Source organism: Lucilia sericata, unplaced genomic scaffold (genome assembly GCF_015586225.1).
Source record: "Lucilia sericata isolate MDLA Ls3-8-SP2 unplaced genomic scaffold, ASM1558622v1 Contig000510F_arrow, whole genome shotgun sequence".
In the NCBI taxonomy this organism is placed as follows: domain Eukaryota; kingdom Metazoa; phylum Arthropoda; class Insecta; order Diptera; family Calliphoridae; genus Lucilia; species Lucilia sericata.
The window spans coordinates 239466-264953 of NW_023994523.1; the positions used below are offsets into that span (position 1 = coordinate 239466).

The 25488-nt window shown below is 31.2% G+C and overlaps 1 protein-coding gene across 2 annotated transcripts in view; it reads left to right on the plus strand.

Moving 5' to 3' along the window:
* The first annotated feature begins 2793 nt into the window (after positions 1-2793).
* The window catches only part of LOC119605693 (dihydroceramide fatty acyl 2-hydroxylase FAH2), a 30673-nt gene continuing 7978 nt past the window's right edge, over positions 2794-25488 (plus strand). Inside the window, exon 1 of one of the 2 annotated variants that reach the window (XM_037958957.1) lies at positions 2794-3161. The gene's annotated coding sequence lies outside the window, so the exon portion shown is untranslated. Of the gene's footprint in view, positions 3162-12176; positions 12324-25488 lie in introns of those variants that run through there. The other variant, XM_037958959.1, reaches the window with a different exon arrangement.

A 25488-nucleotide genomic window follows, 5' to 3' on the forward strand; every position in this document is an offset into this window, starting at 1 on the left:
AGACTATAGACTAGACTATAGACTAGACTAGACTAGACTATAGACTAGACTAGACTAGACTAGACTAGACTAGACTAGACTAGACTATAGACTAGACTATAGACTAGACTGTAGACTAGACTATAGACTAGACTGTAGACTAGACTATAGACTAGACTATAGACTAGACTATAGACTAGACTGTAGACTAGACTATAGACTAGACTATAGACTAGACTATAGACTAGACTATAGACTAGACTATAGACTAGACTATAGACTAGACTATAGACTAGACAATAGACTAGACTATAGACTAGACTATAGACTAGACTATAGACTAGACTATAGACTAGACTATAGACTAGACTATAGACTAGACTATAGACTAGACTATAGACTAGACTATAGACTACTCTATAGACTAGACTATAGACTAGACTATAGACTAGACTATAGACTAGACTATAGACTAGACTATAGACTAGACTATAGACTAGACTATAGACTAGACTATAGACTAGACTATAGACTAGACTATAGACTAGACTATAGACTAGACTATAGACTAGACTATAGACTAGACTATAGACTAGACTATAGACTAGACTATAGACTAGACTATAGACTAGACTATAGACTAGACTATAGACTAGACTATAGACTAGACTATAGACTAGACTATAGACTAGACTATAGACTAGACTATAGACTAGACTATAGACTAGACTATAGACTAGACTATAGACTAGACTATAGACTAGACTATAGACTAGACTATAGACTAGACTATAGACTAGACTAGACTATAGACTAGACTATAGACTAGACTATAGACTAGACTATAGACTAGACTATAGACTAGACTATAGACTAGACTATAGACTAGACTATAGACTAGACTATAGACTAGACTATAGACTAGACTATAGACTAGACTATAGACTAGACTATAGACTAGACTATAGACTAGACTATAGACTAGACTATAGACTAGACTATAGACTAGACTATAGACTAGACTATAGACTAGACTATAGACTAGACTATAGACTAGACTATAGACTAGACTATAGACTAGACTATAGACTAGACTATAGACTAGACTATAGACTAGACTATAGACTAGACTATAGACTAGACTATAGACTAGACTATAGACTAGACTATAGACTAGACTATAGACTAGACTATAGACTAGACTATAGACTAGACTATAGACTAGACTATAGACTAGACTATAGACTAGACTATAGACTAGACTATAGACTAGACTATAGACTAGACTATAGACTAGACTATAGACTAGACTATAGACTAGACTATAGACTAGACTATAGACTAGACTATAGACTAGACTATAGACTAGACTATAGACTAGACTATAGACTAGACTATAGACTAGACTATAGACTAGACTATAGACTAGACTATAGACTAGACTATAGACTAGACTATAGACTAGACTATAGACTAGACTATAGACTAGACTATAGACTAGACTATAGACTAGACTATAGACTAGACTATAGACTAGACTATAGACTAGAATATAGACTAGACTATAGACTAGACTATAGACTAGACTATAGACTAGACTATAGACTAGACTATAGACTAGACTATAGACTAGAATATAGACTAGACTATAGACTAGACTATAGACTAGACTATAGACTAGACTATAGACTAGACTATAGACTAGAATATAGACTAGACTATAGACTAGACTATAGACTAGACTATAGACTAGACTATAGACTAGACTATAGACTAGACTATAGACTAGACTATAGACTAGACTATAGACTAGACTATAGACTAGACTATAGACTAGACTATAGACTAGACTATAGACTATAGACTAGACTATAGACTAGACTATAGACTAGACTATAGACTAGACTTAAGACTAGACTATAGACTAGACTATAGACTAGACTATAGACTAGACTGTAGACTAGACTATAGACTAGACTATAAACTAGACTGTAGACTAGACTATAGACTAGACTATAAACTAGACTAGATTAGTATATAGTCTAGTCGATAGCGTAGGCTATATGGCATCTCTAGCAACCAGTGTGAGACCATTATTAAAACATAAATTAAAACCAGTGATGCCAACTATTCTTTTGTTCATCTAAAAGTTAATTACCCACTTTGTCATCTCTAGTCTATTCCTTAACAATTATTATAAAAATCGTATAAAATAAAAACAAATTAAAAAAACGTCCTTTTTTATTTGAAAATATTTCCTTATGCGAACATTCCAGTCTCCACACATGTCTGAATTTAATTTGATTAAAAGCTTTAGCGTTTCGCGAAAAAATTTATATTATATGTAAATTTATTTTTGATAATAATATTATTGTTATTAACATTATTATTGTTTGTGGCTATTTATATATGAAAAAAGTTAAACCTCCCGCAATAGTGACTAGCACCTGCTACACCTCCTCCCCCCAAAAACACCTTTTTAACACACATAATTTTTGCACACTTGGAATCTCTTCATCACCATCACAGACATGTTGATTTTTTGATATTTAGTTTTTGATTTCGATTTGATTTTTTTACGTTCGTACGCTGTCAGTTAAATATTACGTCAACCTGATTAATTTACATACAAACATTCGCCTAGAGAAGGCACACAGGGATTAAAATTAAAAAAAAAAAAAAAATATTCTAGAAATGGGAAACACAAAAACGTTATTAAAGTGATTAAAGTTTTGTTTTTCATTCGTGTCTGCGAATGAGCAAATATTCATGCTAGACCTAGACAACGATACAGTAAAAAGAAACCTCAGTAGTGTCTTGAAAACTTTTAAGAAGTTAGCATCGGTTGTTGGCAAAGTAGTAAATTGTATTCTAATAACAATTATAATTTCTCACTTAAAGATCAATTATTATATATTTGCGAATATTTGTAGAAACACAAAAAAAAAGAGAACACATTTTAAAAATTAATAAATAAATGTGCAATAACAGCAAATTATTATATATTTAAAATAAATTTTTTATTGTTACATATTAAAAAAAAAGTCCAAAATTAAATGTTCCCTTAATTGGTGAAAAGTGTTTTATAAATGGAATTGTTTGTTTCAATTATTTAATTCATTAAATAATTATTGAAAAAAGCTGTGGAAATACAAATTTGGATTTAATATTGGAATGTTTGGGTAAGTCTAAATAAGGGTATCTAATGAGTCAAAGAATTTTAAAAGCCTAAGGAAATAGGGAGAAATAAAATAGTATTAAAAGGTGGATTTCTTAGACTAAAGTCTAGTCTATAATAAAATCTTTACTTTAAAGTTTAGTCTATAGCCTAGAATTTACACATGACTAGACTCTATATAGTCTAGGTTCTGGTCTGGTCTATAGTCTAGCCTTTAGACTAGTATACAGTTTGATCTACGGACTAGTCTAAAGTATAGTCAATAGTGTAGTTTATAATTTAGTGTATAGTCTACTGTGGTCTATAGTCTCGTCTATTCTATAGTCTAGTCTACTCTGGCCTATTATATAGTAAGGACTATATTCTACTCTATGACCTGGACAATAGCCTACTCTATAGTCTGGGTTACATTCTACTCTATAATATGGACTATAGTCTGATTTATAGTCTGGACTAGTCTGTACTCTACACTATATTAAGTCTATAGACTGAACTAGTATATAGTCTAGTCTATAGTCTAGTCTAAAGTCTAGTCTATAGTCTAGTCTATAGTCTAGTCTAAAGTCTAGTCTATAGTCTAGTCTATAGTCTAGTCTATAGTCGAGTCTATAGTCTAGTCTACAGTCTAATCTACAGTCTAGTCTATAGTCGAGTCTATAGTCGAGTCTATAGTCTAGTCTATAGTCTATAGTCTAGTCTATAGTCTAGTCTATAGTCTAGTCTATAGTCTAGTCTATAGTCTAGTCTATAGTCTAGTCTATAGTCTAGTCTATAGTCTAGTCTATAGTCCTAGTCTATAGTCTAGTCTATAGTCTAGTCTATAGTCTAGTCTATAGTCTAGTCTATAGTCTAGTCTATAGTCTAGTCTATAGTCTAGTCTAGTCTAGTCTAGTCTAGTCATAGTCTATAGTCTAGTCTATAGTCTAGTCTATAGTCTAGTCTATAGTCTAGTCTATAGTCTAGTCTATAGTCTAGTCTATAGTCTAGTCTATAGTCTAGTCTATAGTCTAGTCTATAGTCTAGTCTATAGTCTAGTCTATAGTCTAGTCTATAGTCTAGTCTATAGTCTAGTCTATAGTCTAGTCTATAGTCTAGTCTATAGTCTAGTCTATAGTCTAGTCTATAGTCTAGTCTATAGTCTAGTCTATAGTCTAGTCTATAGTCTAGTCTAGTAGTCTATAGTCCTAGTCTAGTCTATAGTCTAGTCTAGTCTATAGTCTAGTCTAGTCTATAGTCTAGTCTATAGTCTAGTCTATATTCTAGTCTATATTCTAGTCTAGTCTATAGTCTAGTCTATAGTCTAGTCTATAGTCTAGTCTAGTCTAGTCTAGTCTAGTCTAGTCTAGTCTAGTCTAGTCTAGTCTAGTCTAGTCTAGTCTAGTCTAGTCTAGTCTAGTCTAGTCTAGTCTAGTCTAGTCTAGTCTAGTCTAGTCTAGTCTAGTCTATAGTCTAGTCTAGTCTATAGTGTAGTCTATAGTCTAGTCTATAGTCTAGTCTATAGTCTAGTCTATAGTCTAGTCTATAGTCTAGTCTATAGTCTAGTCTATAGTCTAGTCTAGTCTATAGTCTAGTCTATAGCGTATAGTGTAGACTAGACTATAGTCTAGTCTATAGTCTAGTCTATAGTCTAGTCTATAGTTTAGTCTATGGTCTAGTCTATGGTCTAGTCTACAGTCTAGTATATAGTCTAGTCTATAGTCTAGTCTATAGTCTAGTCTATAGTCTAGTCTATAGTCTAGTCTATAGTCTAGTCTATAGTCTAATCTATAGTCTAGTCTATAGTCTAGTCTATAGTCTAGTCTATAGTCTAGTCTATAGTCTAGTCTATAGTCTAGTCTATAGTCTAGTCTATAGTCTAGTCTATAGTCTAGTCTATAGTCTAGTCTATAGTCTAGTCTATAGTCTAGTCTATAGTCTAGTAGTCTAGTCTATAGTCTAGTCTATAGTCTAGTCTAGTCTAGTCTAGTTAGTCTAGTCTATAGTCTAGTCTAGTCTATAGTCTAGTCTATAGTCTAGTCTATAGTCTAGTCTAGTCTATAGTCTAGTCTATAGTCTAGTCTATAGTCTAGTCTATAGTCTAGTCTATAGTCTAGTCTATAGTCTAGTCTATAGTCTAGTCTATAGTCTAGTCTATAGTCTAGTCTATAGTCTAGTCTAGTCTATAGTCTAGTCTATAGTCTAGTCTAGTCTAGTCTATAGTCTATAGTCTAGTCTAGTCTATAGTCTAGTCTAGTCTATAGTCTAGTCTAGTCTATAGTCCTAGTCTATTCTAGTCAGTCTATAGTCTAGTCTATAGTCTAGTCTATAGTCTAGTCTAGAGTCTAGTCTATAGTCTAGTCTATAGTCTAGTCTATAGTCTAGTCTATAGTCTAGTCTATAGTCTAGTCTATAGTCTAGTCTATAGTCTAGTCTATAGTCTAGTCTATAGTCTAGTCTATAGTCTAGTCTATAGTCTAGTCTATAGTCTAGTCTATAGTCTAGTCTATAGTCTAGTCTATAGTCTATTCTATAGTCTAGTCTATACTCTAGTCTATAGTCTAGTCTATAGTCTATTCTATAGTCTAGTCTATAGTCTAGTCTATAGTCTAGTCTATAGTCTAGTCTATAGTCTAGTCTATAGTCTAGTCTAGTCTATAGTCTAGTCTAGTCTATAGTCTAGTGTAGTCTAGTCTAGTCTATAGTATAGTCTAGTCTAGTCTATAGTCTAGTCTATAGTCTAGTCTATAGTCTAGTCTATAGTCTAGTCTATAGTCTATAGTCTGGTCTATAGTCTATAGTCTAGTCTATAGTCTAGTCTATAGTCTAGTCTATAGTCTAGTCTATAGTCTAGTCTATAGTCTAGTCTATAGTCTAGTCTATAGTCTATGGTCTATAGTCTAGTCTGTAGTCTATGGTCTATAGTCTATAGCCTATAGTCTAGTCTAGTCTATAGTATAGTCTAGTCTAGCCTATGGTATAGTCTATGGTCTAGTCTATGGTTTAATCTATAGCCAATCTATAGTCTAGTCTATAGTCTAGTCTATGGTCTAGTCTATAGTCTAGTCTATAGTATAGTCTATAGTCTAGTCTATAGTCTAGTCTATAGTCTAGTCTATAGTCTAGTCTATAGTCTAGTCTATAGTCTAGTCTAGTCTAGTCTATAGACTAGTCTATAGTCTAGTTTATAATCTAGTCTATTGGCTAGTCTATAGACTAGTTTATAGTCTAGTTTATATTCTAGTCTATTGTCTAGTCTATAGTCTAGTCTATAGACTAGTCTATAGTCTAGTTTAAGATCTAGTCTATTGTTTAGTCTATAGTCTCGACTATAGTCTTGTCAATGTTCTGGACATAAACATACATACATATGTATGTAATTGGGACAAGTTTATAAAAATTCCTACAGATTTCTTACCAGTCGTATAAATTCCATGTGTTAAGATTCTTTTGCATTTTCCGCACAAATAATTTTAATAAAAAATTAATACACAGGAAGTAGTTTTATATGTATATTTAGTACATATTTTTGCACATATTTTAGATCACATATTAAATTATACTTTTTTTAATAATAAATTGAAAATTAGAAATCAATAAAATTGTTTATGAGTAAGTACTACGTCATTGGTACGTTGTCATATTGATTAAATGTTAATTAGAAGGTAGAACAAACCTCCTACATATGTATCTCAAAAGAGACGCATTATTGCACAGTTTTCGAAACAGCTGTTGTCTATTAAAATCTATCTCATCAATAACGGTAACCAAGGAGGCTAAAATAAAAATATATTTATGTGTACTAAAAAAAATTGCAATTAATTGTTGGAATGATAATAAACCTATATACAATTTTAACCTCCAATAGGGCTGTTCACGTGTTCGGTTCAAGATAATTTTATTAATCTTATAAATTTCTCTATCGTTTTTAATCTATTTATAATATTTATATCAAACTTATGTGTTTCTGAAATTTTTGTTGTAATAATTTTTCACGTCCTTGGGTTCAGTTCTAGTACTTACTACCACACTTCAATAAAATGTAATAAATTATAGCAGATAATAGTATATCTACCTATTTTTGTTAAACGAACTAAATATGAAATGTGAAAAACTTTTAGATAAGAGGGACAATTTTAATGAATGTATGACTAATCGAATAATCGACATAAATTTATATAAAAAATAAATGTTATGATTAAGCAAAAATTTAGTGTTATAAATTCTATAATCTAGACTATTTATTAAACTATAGTCCGGACTATAGATCAAACTACGGTCCGGATATTGATTAAACTATGCTGCGGACTATAGCCTGTACTACAGTCAAATCTAGACCATAGTTTTTCTGTAATCTGGATTATGGTCTAGTCTATAGTCCAGTCTGGACTATAGTTCATAGTTTGGAATATAGAGTAGTCTATAGTCTGGACTTTAGTCTAGTCTACAGTCTGAAATATAGTCTAGTCTATACACAGGACTATAGTCTAGTCTATATTCTGGACTATAGTCTGAACAATAGTCTAGACTATAATCTGGACTAATATCTAGTATATAATCTAGTCTATACTCAGGACTACAGTCTAGTCTAGAGTCTGGACTAATCTCTAGTCTATACTCTGGAATATTATCTAGTCCATAGTCTGAACAATAATCTAGACTATAATCTGGACTAATAGTCTAGTTTAAAGTCTTTAGATCAGAATATTGCCTAGTATATATTCTGGATTATAGTCTAGTCTATACTCAGGACTATAGTCTAGTCTATAGTCTGGACTATTGTCTAGTATATATTCTGGACTATTATCTAATCTATAGTCTGAATATACCTTGGATTATAGACTAGTCTATAGTCTAGTTTATAGTCTGGACTATAGTGTAGTCTATAGGTTAGACTATTTTCTAGTCTATATTCTGACCTATAGTCTGGACTATATTCTAGTATACATATATACTGGATTTAATTAATTAATAATTTAGTCTATAGTCTGAATTACTTTCTAGTTTATCATCTGGACTACAGTCAGTAGTATTAACCATAGTGCAGTCTAGTCACTAAACTATCAGCCAAATTTATCCCCAAACAAACAATTTGAGTACTTCACATCAATTGACAACTTTGTAAGTACCCGCTATCAAAATGATCAGGTGCTTACACCATAACCACTGATAAGAACAATGTGTCATACCCTAAAGTGTAAGTGCACCCTATTGGTTCTATATTTAACTTTAAATGTTACTATTTTTAAAACAAACAATTAATAATGCATTGAATTATTTAGTTGTAATGTGTAACATTTCGCGCCATTATATTTATGGGTCATGAACAATAACTAGAATGACTCAATTGTCGATAAATTAAATAAATATTTACACAAATCAATTTTATACTAGACAAAACAACTTGTTAATATATAATTAAGAACAAACGTTGTTTAAGAGCTGACTACACTAAGAGATTAATCTTCTACCCATGCTAATAATGTCTTGTTATGGTTTCCCAATAAAGTTTTTTCGAACCTTATTATTGTTAATTACATAAAATGGTTTAGTTACGCGTTTTTTTATTTGTTAGACTTTAATAATTGAGGTTTTTTATCTCATATCATAAAGATAAAAAACAAAAGAATAATTATTAATAGTTTTACACCACCTTTTAATAATTTATAAGTATTGTCTGGCTGTTAGCTTATCAATATTTATTTACTTTTTAATTGCTATAATACTATAGTAAATACCATAAGGATTATGTAGACTCTAGTCAAATCTGCAGTGTAAGACTGAAAATTAGGTAATACTAATGGCTATAGGCGAGAAACTAGACTATAAACATGACTATAGGCTTGACTATATACTAGACTATAGACTAGACTATAGAATAGACTATAGAATAGACTATAGACTAGACTGTAGACTAGCCTATAGACTAGACTATAGACTAGACTATAGACTAGACTATAGACTAGACTATAGACTAGACAATAGTCTAGACTATAGACTAGACTATAGACTAGATTATAGACTAGATTATAGACTAGACTATAGCCTAGACTATAGACTAGACTATAGACTAGACTATAGACTAGAATATAGACTAGACTATAGACTAGACTATAGACTAGACTATAAACTAGACTGTAAACTAGACTATAGACTAGACTATAGACTAGACTATAGACTAGACTAGACTATATACTTGACTGTAGACTAGACTATAGACTAGACTATAGACTAGACTAGACTAGTCTATAGACTAGACTATAGACTAGACTATAGACTAGACTATAGACTAGTCTATAGACTAGACTATAAACTAGACTATAGACTAGACTATAAACTAGACTATAGACTAGACTATAGACTAGACTATAGACTAGACTATAGACTAGACTATAGACTAGACTATAGACTAGATTATAGACTAGAGTATAGACCAGACTATAGACTAGACTATAGACTAGACTATAGACTAGACTATAGACTAGACTATAGACTAGACTATAGACTAGACTATAGACTAGATTATAGACTAGACTATAGACTAGACTATAGACTAGACTATAGACTAGACTATAGACTAGACTATAGACTAGACTATATACTAGACTATAGACTAGACTATAGACTAGACTATAGACTAGACTATAGACTAGACTATAGACTAGACTATAGACTAGACTATAGACTAGACTATAGACTAGACTATAGACTAGACTATAGACTAGACTATAGACTAGACTATAGACTAGACTATAGACTAGACTATAGACTAGACTATAGACTAGACTATAGACTAGACTATAGACTAGACTATAGACTAGACTATAGACTAGACTATAGACTAGACTATAGACTAGACTATAGACTAGACTATAGACTAGACTATAGACTAGACTATAGACTAGACTATAGACTAGACTATAGACTAGACTATAGACTAGACTATAGACTAGACTATAGACTAGACTATAGACTAGACTATAGACTAGACTATAGACTAGACTATAGACTAGACTATAGACTAGACTATAGACTAGACTATAGACTAGACTATAGACTAGACTATAGACTAGACTATAGACTAGACTATAGACTAGACTAGACTATAGACTAGACTATAGACTAGACTATAGACTAGACTATAGACTAGACTATAGACTTGACTATAGACTAGACAATAGACTAGACTATAGACTAGACTATAGACTAGACTATAGACTAGACTATAGACTAGACTATAGACAAGACTATAGACTAGACTATAGACTAGACTATAGACTAGACTATAGACAAGACTATAGACTAGACTATAGACTAGACTATAGACTAGGCTATAGACTAGACTATAGACTAGACTATAGACTAGACTATAGACTAGACTATAGACTAGACTATAGACTAGACTATAGACTAGACTATAGACTAGACTATAGACTAGACTATAGACTAGACTATAGACTAGACTATAGACTAGACTATAGACTAGACTATAGACTAGACTATAGACTAGACTATAGACTAGACTATAGACTAGACTATAGACTAGACTATAGACTAGACTATAGACTAGACTATAGACTAGACTATAGACTAGACTATAGACTAGACTATAGACTAGACTATAGACTAGACTATAGACTAGACTATAGACTAGACTATAGACTAGACTATAGACTAGACTATAGACTAGACTATAGACTAGACTATAGACTAGACTATAGACTAGACTATAGACTAGACTATAGACTAGACTATAGACTAGACTATAGACTAGACTATAGACTAGACTATAGACTAGACTATAGACTAGACTATAGACTAGACTATAGACTAGACTATAGACTAGACTATAGACTAGACTATAGACTAGACTATAGACTAGACTATAGACTAGACTATAGACTAGACTATAGACTAGACTATAGACTAGACTATAGACTAGACTATAGACTAGACTATAGACTAGACTATAGACTAGACTATAGACTATACTATAGACTAGACTATAGACTAGACTATAGACTAGACTATAGACTAGACTATAGACTAGACTATAGACTAGACTATAGACTAGACTATAGACTAGACTATAGACTAGACTATGGACTAGACTATGGACTAGCCTAGATTATAAACTAGAATACAGAATAGACATAGACTAGACTATGGACTAGCATAGATTATAAACTAGACTACAGACTAGATAGTCTAGTCTATTGTCTTGGCTATAATCAAGACAACAGACTAGACTATAGTCAAGATTATAGACTAGGCTATAGTCTATTCTATAGTGCGGACTATAGACTAGGTTTTAGTCAAAACTATAGACTAGACTGTAGTCAATACTATAGACTAGACTATAGACTTAAGACTATAGACTAGACTATAGTCAAGACTATAGACTAGACTATAGTCAAGACTATAGACTAAACTATAGTCAAGACTATAGTCAGCACTACAGACTAGACTATAGTCAAGACTATAGACTTGACTATAGTCATGACTATTGCCAGCAATATAGACTAGACTAGACTATAGACTAGACTATAGTCTAGATTATAGACTAGACTATAGTCAAGACTATAGACTAGATTATAGACACCACTATAGACTTGACTACAGTCAAGACTATAGACTAAACTATAATCATGATTATAAACTGACTATAGACTAGACTATAGTCAAAGCTATAGACCAGACTACTTTCAAGGATGGTATGGAATCGACTGAAGATTCTTCAAAAATTCTAAACTAGATTCATGTAAACATGTATGTTTTCTGTCTACTTAACAGTCAACTGTTATCATTGCGTATTTTATTTATCAATAACAACAACAACAACAACTAACAAACGCAGTCAGTGTACTATTTTTTATTAACGCAATGTTGTTATTGTAATTTTATTATACTTTTTTATCGGCTGAAACAAAAAAAAACGCCAGTAATCATAACATTAAACTATAATACAGACGATTCATATGAGGCACCTTTGAGCAAAAATGAAAACAAAACAATTTGTAAGAATTTGTTAGTTTTTAGTTTGCTAACGCTCATCATTAGAATCAGACAACGCCGGTAAAATAATAATAATAATAATAAAAAAGAATACCTAAAGAAATTAATTTATAAAAAAAAGAACTGAAATACAAATAAAATTTTTAACAAAAAAGAACAAAAAGAATTTTAGAGTGTAAGTTTGAAACCAAAATAATTTCAAACTTAATTTGCATATAATTACTTAAACAAATAAAAGTAAAAGTAATGACAATATATAAATAAATAAATAAACAAATAAAATTTTTAACTAAATTTTAATGCAAAAAACGTTTAATTTTTTTATACGACTTTTTGTGTCTATTTTAATAATTTTGTGTTAAATAGTTTAAAAAAATGCTTAATTTTATAAACATCAATCATTTGACTGATTATTCCCCAAGAATTTCAATATTATGGAAACTTTTTTTGAAACTTATTCCAAAATTTTCCTTAAGACCTTTGCAAAAAGGTTTTAAAACAAAAATAAATTTGGACTATAAAATAAATTTAATGCCAAAAACGTTTTACTTCAAATGGGTTTTTAATCATAATCATTTGGAAAATATTTGAAAAAAAAGACATAAAAAAGTTTAAAAAATGTGATTATTTTATAAATAACTTAACTCCATGCAGTGCAATATATCATTTTAAAATAATTTTGATATGATAAAACAATATGAAATCAATGTTTTGAAAATTTTTATCAGCAAATCTATAGTTTTCTAAATATTTCGAGAATTATTTAAAAAATTTTTAACTATAATATGAAAAATTATGAATATATTCCTAAAAATAACATATCAATTTTAAATAACTGAAAAGTCTCTTGAGACCCCAGCAAATAAATTTACTCCCAATCAACCTTAAGTTAGAACTTGCAAGCTATGAAAATTGTTGCAATCTTAAATCATTTAAAAAAATTAAAACATTTTTATTTATAACTAGCTTATTACCCGCTACTTTGTTAGCGAGGGTTTTTATAGAATGAGAAATATGTTGGCTCTTCATTTAGCAAGGAAAAAATAATATGTTTTACAAAGATTACAAATTTTTAAATATTGGTAATTCCCTAATTTGAAGAAATGATGATTGTATATGTGTACTCAATTTTAAGTACTTAAAAGTAAATTTTTATAGATTCTCATTTACTCCGGGCTCTATATGCTTAATTTCATGTTTTTAGGTTGAATTTTATAGAAAACTCAAAAAGTATCAATCGAAGGACGAAAAAGTGCCAAAGAGTTCACTTTTATAGATTCTCATTTACTCCGGGCTCTACATGCTTAATTTCATGTTTCTAGGTTAAATTTTATAGAAAACTCAAAAAGTACCAGTCGAAGTACGATAAAGTACCAAAAAGTCCCCTTTTATAGATTCTAATTTACTCCAGGCTCTACATGCTTAATTTTATGTTTCTAGGTTAAATTTTATAAAAAAACTGAAAAAAGTACCAGTCGAAGAATGAAAAAATACAAAAAAGTCTCCTTTTATAGATTCTTATTTGCTCCGGGCTCTACATGCTTAATTTCATGTTTCTATGTTAAATTTTATAGAAAAATCAAAAAGTACCAATCGAAGAACAAAAAAGTACCAAAAAGGTCCTCTTTTATAGTTTCCAATTTACTCCGGGCTCTATATGCTTAATGTCATGTTTTTAGGTTGAATTTTATAGAAAAATCAAAAAGTACCAGTCGAAGAACGAAAAAGTACCAAAAAGTCCCCTTTTATATATTCTCATTAACTAAGGGCTCTACATGCTTAAATTCATGTTTCTAGGTTAAATTTTATAGAAAACTCAAAAAGTACCAGTCGAAAGACGAAAAAGTTCCCAAAAATTCCCCTTTTATAGATTCTCATTTACTCCGGGCTCTACATGCTTAATTTCATGTTTCTAGGTTAAATTTTAAAGAAAACTCAAAAAGTACCAGTCGAAAGACGAAAAAGTACCAAAAAGTCCCCTTTTATAGATTCTCATTTACTAAGGGCTCTCATTTACTAAGGGCTCTACATGCTTAATTTCATGTTTCTAGGTTAAATTTTATAGAAAACTCAAAAAGTACGACTCGAAGGACGAAAAAGTACCAAAAAGTCCCCTTTTATAGATTCTCATTTACTAAGGGCTCTACATGCTTAATTTCATGTTTCTAGGTTAAATTTTATAGAAAACTCAAAAAGTACCAGTCGAAGGACGAAAAAGTACCAAAAAGTCCCCTATTATAGATTGTCATTTACTCTGGGCTCTACATGCTTAATTTCATGTTTCTAGGTTAAATTTTATAGAAAACTCAAAAAGTACCAGTCGAAAGACGAAAAAGTTCCAAAAAGTCCCCTTTTATAGATTCTCATTTACTCCGGGCTCTACATGCTTAATTTCATGTTTCTAGGTTAAATTTTATAGAAAACTCAAAAAGTATCAGTCGAAGGACGAAAAAGTACCAAAAAGTCCCCTATTATAGATTGTCATTTACTCTGGGCTCTACATGCTTAATTTCATGTTTCTAGGTTAAATTTTATAGAAAACTCAAAAAGTACCAGTCGAAAGACGAAAAAGTTCCAAAAAGTCCCCTTTTATAGATTCTCATTTACTCCGGGCTCTACATGCTTAATTTCATGTTTCTAGGTTAAATTTTATAGAAAACTCAAAAAGTACCAGTCGAAAGACGAAAAAGTACCAAATAGTCCCCTTTTATAGATTCTCATTTACTCCGGGCTCTACATGCTTAATTTCATGTTTCTAGGTTAAATTTTATAGAAAACTCAAAAAGTACCAGTCGAAAGACGAAAAAGTACCAAAAAGTCCCCTTTTATAGATTCTCATTTACTAAGGGCTCTACATGCTTAATTTCATGTTTCTAGGTTAAATTTTATAGAAAACTCAAAAAGTACCAGTCGAAGGACAAAAAAGTACCAAAAAGTCCCCTTTTATAGATTCTCATTTACTAAGGGCTCTACATGCTTAATTTCATGTTTCTAGGTTAAATTTTATAGAAAACTCAAAAAGTACCAGTCGAAAGACGAAAAAGTTCCAAAAAGTCCCCTTTTATAGATTCTCATTTACTAAGGGCTCTACATGCTTAATTTCATGTTTCTAGGTTAAATTTTATAGAAAACTCAAAAAGTACCAGTCGAAAGACGAAAAAGTACCAAAAAGTCCCCTTTTATAGATTCTCATTTACTAAGGGCTCTACATGCTTAATTTCATGTTTCTAGGTTAAATTTTATTGAAAACTCAAAAAGTACCAGTCGAAGGACGAAAAAGTACCAAAAAGTCCCCTTTTATAGATTCTCATTTACTAAGGGCTCTACATGCTTAATTTCATGTTTCTAGGTTAAATTTTATAGAAAACTCAAAAAGTACCAGTCGAAGGACGAAAAAGTACCAAAAAGTCCCCTATTATAGATTCTCATTTACTCTGGGCTCTACATGCTTAATTTCATGTTTCTAGGTTAAATTTTATAGAAAACTCAAAAAGTACCAGTCGAAAGACGAAAAAGTTCCAAAAAGTCCCCTTTTATAGATTCTCATTTACTCCGGGCTCTACATGCTTAATTTCATGTTTCTAGGTTAAATTTTATAGAAAACTCAAAAAGTACCAGTCGAAAGACGAAAAAGTAGCAAAAAGTCCCCTTTTATAGATTCTCATTTACTCCGGGCTCTACATGCTTAATTTCATGTTTCTAGGTTAAATTTTATAGAAAACTCAAAAAGTACCAGTCGAAAGACGAAAAAATACCAAATAGTCCCCTTTTATAGATTCTCATTTAATAAGGGCTCTACATGCTTAATTTTATGTTTCTAGGTTAAATTTTATAGAAAACTCAAAAAGTACCAGTCGAAAGACGAAAAAGTAGCAAAAAGTCCCCTTTTATAGATTCTCATTTACTAAGGGCTCTACATGCTTAATTTCATGTTTCTAGGTTAAATTTTATAGAAAACTCAAAAAGTACCAGTCGAAGGACGAAAAAGTACCAAAAAGTCCCCTATTATGGATTCTCATTTACTCTGGGCTCTACATGCTTAATTTCATGTTTCTAGGTTAAATTTTATAGAAAACTCAAAAAGTACCAGTCGAAAGACGAAAAAGTTCCAAAAAGTCCCCTTTTATAGATTCTCATTTACTCCGGGCTCTACATGCTTAATTTCATGTTTCTAGGTTAAATTTTATAGAAAACTCAAAAAGTATCAGTCGAAAGACGAAAAAGTACCAAAAAGTCCCCTTTTATAGATTCTCATTTACTAAGGCCTCCGCATGCTTAATTTCATGTTTCTAGGTTAAATTTTATAGAAAACTCAAAAAGTACCAGTCGAAAGACGAAAAAGTACCAAAAAGTCCCCTTTTATAGATTCTCATTTACTAAGGGCTCTACATGCTTAATTTCATGTTTCTAGGTTAAATTTTATGGAAAACTCAAAAAGTACCAGTCGAAGGTCGAAAAAGTACCAAAAAGTCCCCTTTTATAGATTCTCATTTACTAAGGGCTCTACATGCTTAATTTCATGTTTCTAGGTTAAATTTTATAGAAAACTCAAAAAGTACCAGTCGAAAGACGAAAAAGTACCAAATAGTCCCCTTTTATAGATTCTCATTTACTAAGGGCTCTACATGCTTAATTTTATGTTTCTAGGTTAAATTTTATAGAAAACTCAAAATGTACCAGTCGAAGGACGAAAAAGTACCAAAAAGTCCCCTTTTATAGATTCTCATTTATTCCGGGCTCTACATGCATAATTTTATGTTTCTAGGTTAAATTTTATAGAAAACTCAAAAGGTACCAGTCGAAAGACGAAAAAGTACCAAATAGTCCCCTTTTATAGATTCTCATTTACTAAGGGCTCTACATGCTTAATTTTATGTTTCTAGGCTAAATTTTATAGAAAACTCAAAAAGTACCAGTCGAAAGACGAAAAAGTTCCAAAAAGTCCCCTTTTATAGATTCTCATTTATTCCGGGCTCTACATGCTTAATTTCATGTTTCTAGGTTAAATTTTATAGAGAACTCAAAAAGTACCAGCCGAAAGACGAAAAAGTTCCAAAAAGTCCCCTTTTATAGATTCTCATTTACTCCGGGCTCTACATGCTTAATTTCATGTTTCTAGGTTAAATTTTATAGAAAACTCAAAAAGTACCAGTCGAAAGACGAAAAAGTTGCAAAAAGTCCCCTTTTATAGATTATCATTTACTAAGGGCTCTACATGCTTAATTTCATGTTTCTAGGTTAAATTTTATAGAAAACTCAAAAAGTGCCAGTCGAAAGACGAAAAAGTTCCAAAAAGTCCCCTTTTATAGATTCTCATTTACTACTGGCTCTACATGCTTAATTTCATGTTTCTAGGTTAAATTTTATAGAAAACTCAAAAAGTATCAGTCGAAAGACGAAAAAGTACCAAAAAGTCCCCTTTTATAGATTCTCATTTACTAAGACCTCCGCATGCTTAATTTCATGTTTCTAGGTTAAATTTTATAGAAAACTCAGAAAGTACCAGTCGAAAGACGAAAAAGTACCAAAAAGTCCCCTTTTATAGATTCTCATTTACTAAAGGCTCTACATGCTTAATTTCATGTTTCTAGGTTAAATTTTATAGAAAACTCAAAAAGTACCAGTCGAAGGACGAAAAAGTACCAAAAAGTCCCCTTTTATAGATTCTCATTTACTCCGAGCTCTACATGCTTAATTTCATGTTTCTAGGTTAAATTTTATAGAAAACTCAAAAAGTACCAGTCGAAAGACGAAAAAGTACCAAATAGTCCCATTTTATAGATTCTCATTTACTAAGGGCTCTACATGCTTAATTTTATGTTTCTAGGTTAAATTTTATAGAAAACTCAAAATGTACCAGTCGAAGGACGAAAAAGTACCAAAAAGTCCCCTTTTATAGATTCTCATTAACTAAGGCCTCCGCATGCTTAATTTCATGTTTCTAGGTTAAATTTTATAGAAAACTCAAAAAGTACCAGTCGAAGGACGAAAAAGTACCAAAAAGTCCCCTTTTATAGATTCTCATTTACTCCGGGCTCTACATGCTTAATTTCATGTTTCTAGGTTAAATTTTATAGAAAACTCAAAAAGTACCAGTCGAAGGACGAAAAAGTACCAAAAAGTCCCCTATTATAGATTGTCATTTACTCTGGGCTCTACATGCTTAATTTCATGTTTCTACCAGTCGAAAGACGAAAAAGTACCAAAAAGTCCCATTTTATAGATTCTCATTTACTCCGAGCTCTACATGCTTAATTTCATGTTTCTAGGTTTAATTTTAAAGAAAACTCAAAAAAGTACCTGTGTAGAACGAAAAAGTTGCGAAAAGTCCCTTTATTATTAATTTCATGTTTCTATTTCAATATCATAGAAAACTCAAAAAGGACCAGTTGGAGAATGAAAAGTACCAAAAAATATCACTTGGTACCGGGGTTCCAAATAACACCCCATTAGGATATTTAGTGTTTCTAAATTTAAAAATTTTATCTAAATTGGATCATTGTGGTTGAATAAAATCAAATTTCCCGTTTTTACCCCTTTTGGTACTTTTTTCCTCCCCATTAACGAAATAAAAATTCTATTCCAAAAGGTTGCAACATCGTAGTGGGATCCCGTTATTATGTATTCATATGTATAAGTTAATAAACCAAAAACAATGTTTTATGAAAAAAGTACCAAAAATAGGTACAATTTTAACCCCTTAAACGTCCGAATATCCAAAAAGTACTAAATTCATATTTTTATTTTTTCGTTAAGTTATAAAGGAGTCAAAAATATTTTTTGAATGTGCACTGGTTTAAAAGATACATGGGGTGCGAAAAAAGTACCAAAATACAGTTTTTACCCGTTTATTCCCTAAAGGGGCCGAATTTTAAAAAAGTACCAGACACCTGTCCGTTTATTTTTTAAATGAACGGCGATAAGCTTTAAACTGTTTTTGTATCTTTTCTAGTTTAGGAGATATAAGGTTACCGAATTTACCCGTTTTTACCCTTTTTTACCCCCTAAACATTCGAATTTCCAAAAATCCCGTCTTAGTGGATCTATTTGGCGGGAGACCAACCTCCTGTCCAAATTTCAGCTCTTTAGCTTCAACCGTTTAGGCTGTGCGATGATGAATCAGTCAGTGAATCAGTCAGTCAGTCAGTCAGTCAGTCAGTAACGTTAGAATTTTATATATATAGATCAAAATAACGTATGTGCTAAGGTGCCAAGTCCATGACTTTATTAAATAAATGTCACTATTTCTATCTTATCTTTATTGATTTTATAAATAAACTATGAAATTTTATGAGTTTTTAAAATTATAGTTAAATAGTTTCGGTAAATTTTAGAAAATTTCTATCGCAGATTTTTTTTAGAAAAAATGTTAATGGAAAAATTTTAAGATTCCAAGCAACAATTTGATGTCAGGACTATAGCCTACTCTATAGTCCTAAATATAGTTTAGTCTATAGTTTTGACTATAGTCCAGTCTACAGTCTTGACTATAGTCTAGTCTATAGTCTTGAATATAGTCTATAGTCTTGACTATAGTCTAGCCTATAGTCTTAACTATAGTCTATAGCATAGTCTAGTGTCAGTATTGACTATAGTCTAGTGTCAGTCTTGACTATAGTCTAGTCTATAGCCTTAACTATAGTCTAGTCTCTAGCCTTGACTATAGTATAGTCTATAGCCTTGACTATAGTCTAGTCTATAGCCCTGACTATAGTCTAGTCTATAGCCTTAACTATAGTCTAGTCTATAGCCTAGTCATGTTTATAGTCAAGTCTATAGAATTGACTATAGTCTCGTCTATAGCTTCGCCTTTAATCTAATCTATAATCTAGCCTAGTCAAGTTTATAGTCTAGTCTATAGCCAAGTCTATAGTCTAGTCTATAGCCAAGTCTATAGTCTTGACTATAGACTAGTCTATAGTTTTGACTGTACTCTAGTCTATAGTATTGAATATAGTCTTGACTATAGTCTTGACTATAGTCTAGGCTATAGACTTAACTATAGTCTAGTCTTCACACAAGTCTATAGTGTAGTCTGTAGTCTAGTCTACAATCTAGTCCTTAGTCTAGACTATAGTCTAGTCTATAGTCTAGTCTATAGTCTAGTCTATATTCTAGTCTATAGTCTAGTGTATAGTCTAGTCTATAGTCTAGTCTATAGTCTAGTCTATAGTCTAGTCTATAGTCTAGACTATAGTCTAGTCTATAGTCTAGTCTATAGTCTAGTCTATAGTCTAGTCTATAGTCTAGTCTATAGTCTAGTCTATAGTCTAGTCTATAGTCTAGTCTACAGTCTAGTCTACAGTCTAGTCTATAGTCTAGTCTATAGTCTAGTCTATAGTCTAGTCTATAGTCTAGTCTATAGTCTAGTCTATAGTCTAGTCTATAGTCTAGTCTATAGTCTAGTCTATAGTCTAGTCTATAGTCTAGTCTATAGTCTAGTCTATAGTCTAGTCTATAGTCTAGTCTATAGTCTAGTCTATAGTCTAGTCTATAGTCTAGTCTATAGTCTAGTCTATAGTCTAGTCTATAGTCTAGTCTATAGTCTAGTCTATAGTCTAGTCTATAGTCTAGTCTATAGTCTAGTCTATAGTCTAGTCTATAGTCTAGTCTATAGTCTAGTCTATAGTCTAGTCTATAGTCTAGTCTATAGTCTAGTCTATAGTCTAGTCTATAGTCTAGTCTATAGTCTAGTCTATAGTCTAGTCTATAGTCTAGTCTATAGTCTAGTCTATAGTCTAGTCTATAGTAGTCTATAGTCTAGTCTATAGTCTAGTCTATAGTCTAGTCTATAGTCTAGTCTATAGTCTAGTCTATAGTCTAGTCTATAGTCTAGTCTATAGTCTAGTCTATAGTCTAGTCTATAGTCTAGTCTATAGTCTAGTCTATAGTCTAGTCTATAGTCTAGTCTATAGTCAGTCTATAGTCTAGTCTATAGTCTAGTCTATAGTCTAGTCTATAGTCTAGTCTATAGTCTAGTCTATAGTCTAGTCTATAGTCTAGTCTAGTCTATAGTCTAGTCTATAGTCTAGTCTATAGTCTAGTCTATAGTCTAGTCTATAGTCTAGTCTATAGTCTAGTCTATAGTCTAGTCTATAGTCTAGTCTATAGTCTAGTCTATAGTCTAGTCTATAGTCTAGTCTATAGTCTAGTCTATAGTCTAGTCTATAGTCTAGTCTATAGTCTAGTCTATAGTCTAGTCTATAGTCTAGTCTATAGTCTAGTCTATAGTCTAGTCTATAGTCTAGTCTATAGTCTAGTCTATAGTCTAGTCTATAGTCTAGTCTATAGTCTAGTCTATAGTCTAGTCTATAGTCTAGTCTATAGTCTAGTCTAAGTCTAGTCTATAGTCTAGTCTATAGTCTAGTCTAAGTCTAGTCTATAGTCTAGTCTATAGTCTAGTCTATAGTCTAGTCTATAGTCTAGTCTATAGTCTAGTCTATAGTCTAGTCTATAGTCTAGTCTATAGTCTAGTCTATAGTCTAGTCTATAGTCTAGTCTATAGTCTAGTCTATAGTTAGCTAGTCTATAGTCTAGTCTATAGTTTAGTCTATAGTCTAGTCTATAGTCTAGTCTATAGTCTAGTCTATAGTCTAGTCTATAGTCTAGTCTATAGTCTAGTCTATAGTCTAGTCTATAGTGGCCTAGTTAATTTTCTAGTCTATAACACAGTATATAGCCCTCTCTATAATCCAGTACATAGTCTGATATATAATTTAGTCTAGCCTATAGTCTAGTATATAGTCGGGTATATAGCCAAGTCTACAGCCTAGTTATAAATCTAGTATAGAGTCTATATATTTGGAACTCTATTTCTATAATCTAGTCTATAGTCTAGTCTATAGTCTAGCCCATAGTCCTAGTCTATAGTCCTAGTCTATAGTGTAGTCTATAGTCTAGTCTATAGTCTAGTCTATAGTCTAGTCTATAGTCTAGTCTATAGTCTAGTCTATAGTCCTAGTCTATAGTCTAGTCTATAGTCTAGTCTATAGTCTAGTCTATAGTCTAGTCTATAGTCTAGTCTATAGTCTAGTCTATTAGTCTAGTCTATAGTCTAGTCTATAGTCTAGTCTATAGTCTAGTCTATAGTCTAGTCTATAGTCTAGTCTATAGTCTAGTCTATAGTCTAGTCTATAGTCTAGTCTATAGTCTAGTCTATAGTCTAGTCTATAGTCTAGTCTATAGTCTAGTCTATAGTCTAGTCTATAGTCTAGTCTATAGTCTAGTCTATAGTCTAGTCTATAGTCTAGTCTATAGTCTAGTCTATAGTCTAGTCTATAGTCTAGTCTAGTCTATAGTCTAGTCTAGTCTATAGTCTAGTCTATAGTCTAGTCTATAGTCTAGTCTATAGTCTAGTCTATAGTCTAGTCTATAGTCTAGTCTATAGTCTAGTCTATAGTCTAGTCTATAGTCTAGTCTATAGTCTAGTCTATAGTCTAGTCTATAGTCTAGTCTATAGTCTAGTCTATAGTCTAGTCTATAGTCTAGTCTATAGTCGGGTATATAGCCAAGTCTACAGCCTAGTCATAAATCTAGTATAGAGTCTATATATTTGGAACTCTATTTTTTTGCATTTAATTTAATTAATTTGACTTCCTGTTAAAAACACCATATTTATATAGATTAAAATCGTGTAAAAAGTATTGAACACAAATTTAAAATAAATCATTTAAAAATAATTATTTTTAATTGTGTTACAAATTATAATTTATGTGTTTTTTTTTTTTGTCCCCCTGCGAGTCCATCCGTGTTTTCTAATAGATTATTATCATTGTCTATGTGTGGACAATTAATTAAATAGTTGTATCTAAAGTAAATTATTAACAATATAACTTGGTAACACATCCAATTGTTTAATAGAAAAAAAAACAAAAACAATGTTCAATTAAAGGACAATACAAAAGTACTTAGTTAATAATTATGAAATCGTGTCCTTAATGTGTTATTAATTAAGAAATGTAATAGAAAAAAATAATTATTCGGGTAATTAAAATGTAAGTTAAACTTTGTTTAACAAAGGGTTTAATTAAACGGAATATGTCAAAGTTATTCAGACTAAATGATTAATTCATTACTTTAAATAATAATTTAAAATTCTTTTAAACTAAAACAACATAAATTTCCCTGTAATAATAAACTTTTTTTAAACAGGTCATGTTTAAACAATAAATTATTATGTCGGTCTGTTATTTAAACATTCCGCAACCCACCCTTGACTTTTCCCTTTTCAGTACCACCCATTTTCTATAACATTAGCCCCTGTCTAACGTTAAATAGTATTGAGTAGTATTGGTATGTTGATAAAATATATAGATTGATCCATTATTAAAATACAATTTATAACAATTTATGAAAAAACAATAGAAAAAGTGTGAATGTTATTAATTTATACATATTGTTAAAAGGACATTAAGTATATTGCTGGACTTTTATCAAGACAAGGCTATAACACCTTGCACCTCTAAAGCAGTCATATAATGATGAACGAGCTAAAGATATTAGTTTATTGTCAGTTTGTATTAGACAATAGTACGGGAAACAAGCTGTAAATTTCATAAACACAGGAAATTTTGTTGTTATTTCGTTTTAAATAATACAATAACAATTATTATTAAACTAAAATAAAAAAATTTGAATTTATATAAAAAATGTACTACATACATATTAACCTGCTAACAGAGTGTTTTAAAAAGAAAAGCTATTTAAATTAGTCTATGGATTTTTTTAAAGAACAAATTGTCCATTATAAATCTAGACTAAATTGTAGACTGGACTATAGACTAGACTATAGACTAGACTATAGACTAGACTATAGACTAGACTATAGACTAGACTATAGACTAGACTATAGACTAGACTATAGACTAGACTATAGACTAGACTATAGACTAGACTATAGACTAGACTATAGACTAGACTATAGACTAGACTATAGACTAGACTATAGACTAGACCATAGACTAGACTATAGACTAGACTATAGACTAGACTATAGACTAGACTATAGACTAGACTATAGACTAGACTATAGACTAGACTATAGACTAGACTATAGACTAGACTATAGACTAGACTATAGACTAGACTATAGACTAGACTATAGACTAGACTATAGACTAGACTATAGACTAGACTATAGACTAGACTATAGACTAGACTATAGACTAGACTATAGACTAGGACTATAGACTAGACTATAGACTAGACTATAGACTAGACTATAGACTAGACTATAGACTAGACTATAGACTAGACTATAGACTAGACTATAGACTAGACTATAGACTAGACTATAGACTAGACTATAGACTAGACTATAGACTAGACTATAGACTAGACTATAGACTAGACTATAGACTAGACTATAGACTAGACTATAGACTAGACTATAGACTAGACTATAGACTAGACTATAGACTAGACTATAGACTAGACTATAGGACTAGACTATAGACTAGACTATAGACTAGACTATAGACTAGACTATAGACTAGACTATAGACTAGACTATAGACTAGACTATAGACTAGACTATAGACTAGACTATAGACTAGACTATAGACTAGACTATAGACTAGACTATAGACTAGACTATAGACTAGACTATAGACTAGACTATAGACTAGACTATAGACTAGACTATAGACTAGACTATAGACTAGACTATAGACTAGACTATAGACTAGACTATAGACTAGACTATAGACTAGACTATAGACTAGACTATAGACTAGACTATAGACTAGACTATAGACTAGACTATAGACTAGACTATAGACTAGACTATAGACTAGACTATAGACTAGACTATAGACTAGACTATAGACTAGACTATAGACTAGACTATAGACTAGACTATAGACTAGACTATAGACTAGACTATAGACTAGACTATAGACTAGACTATAGACTAGACTATAGACTAGACTATAGACTAGACTATAGACTAGACTATAGACTAGACTATAGACTAGACTATAGACTAGACTATAGACTAGACTATTGACTAAACTGAGACTAGACTGTAATTCGACCGTAGACTAGACTGTAGACTCAACTATGAACTGGACTATGGTCTAAATTATAGACCAGACCATGGACTAGACTATAGACTACACTATAGACTGTAGGCTAGACTATAGCCTAAACATAGAACAGATCTTGAACTTGACTATAAACTAGACTATAGGCTAGGCTATAGACTAAACTATATACTTGACTATAGACTAGACTATAGACTGGACTATATACTAGACTATAGACTAGACTATAGACTATACTATAGACTGGACCAAAGAATAGATTATAAACTAGACTACAGAATAGTTTATAGTCTAGTC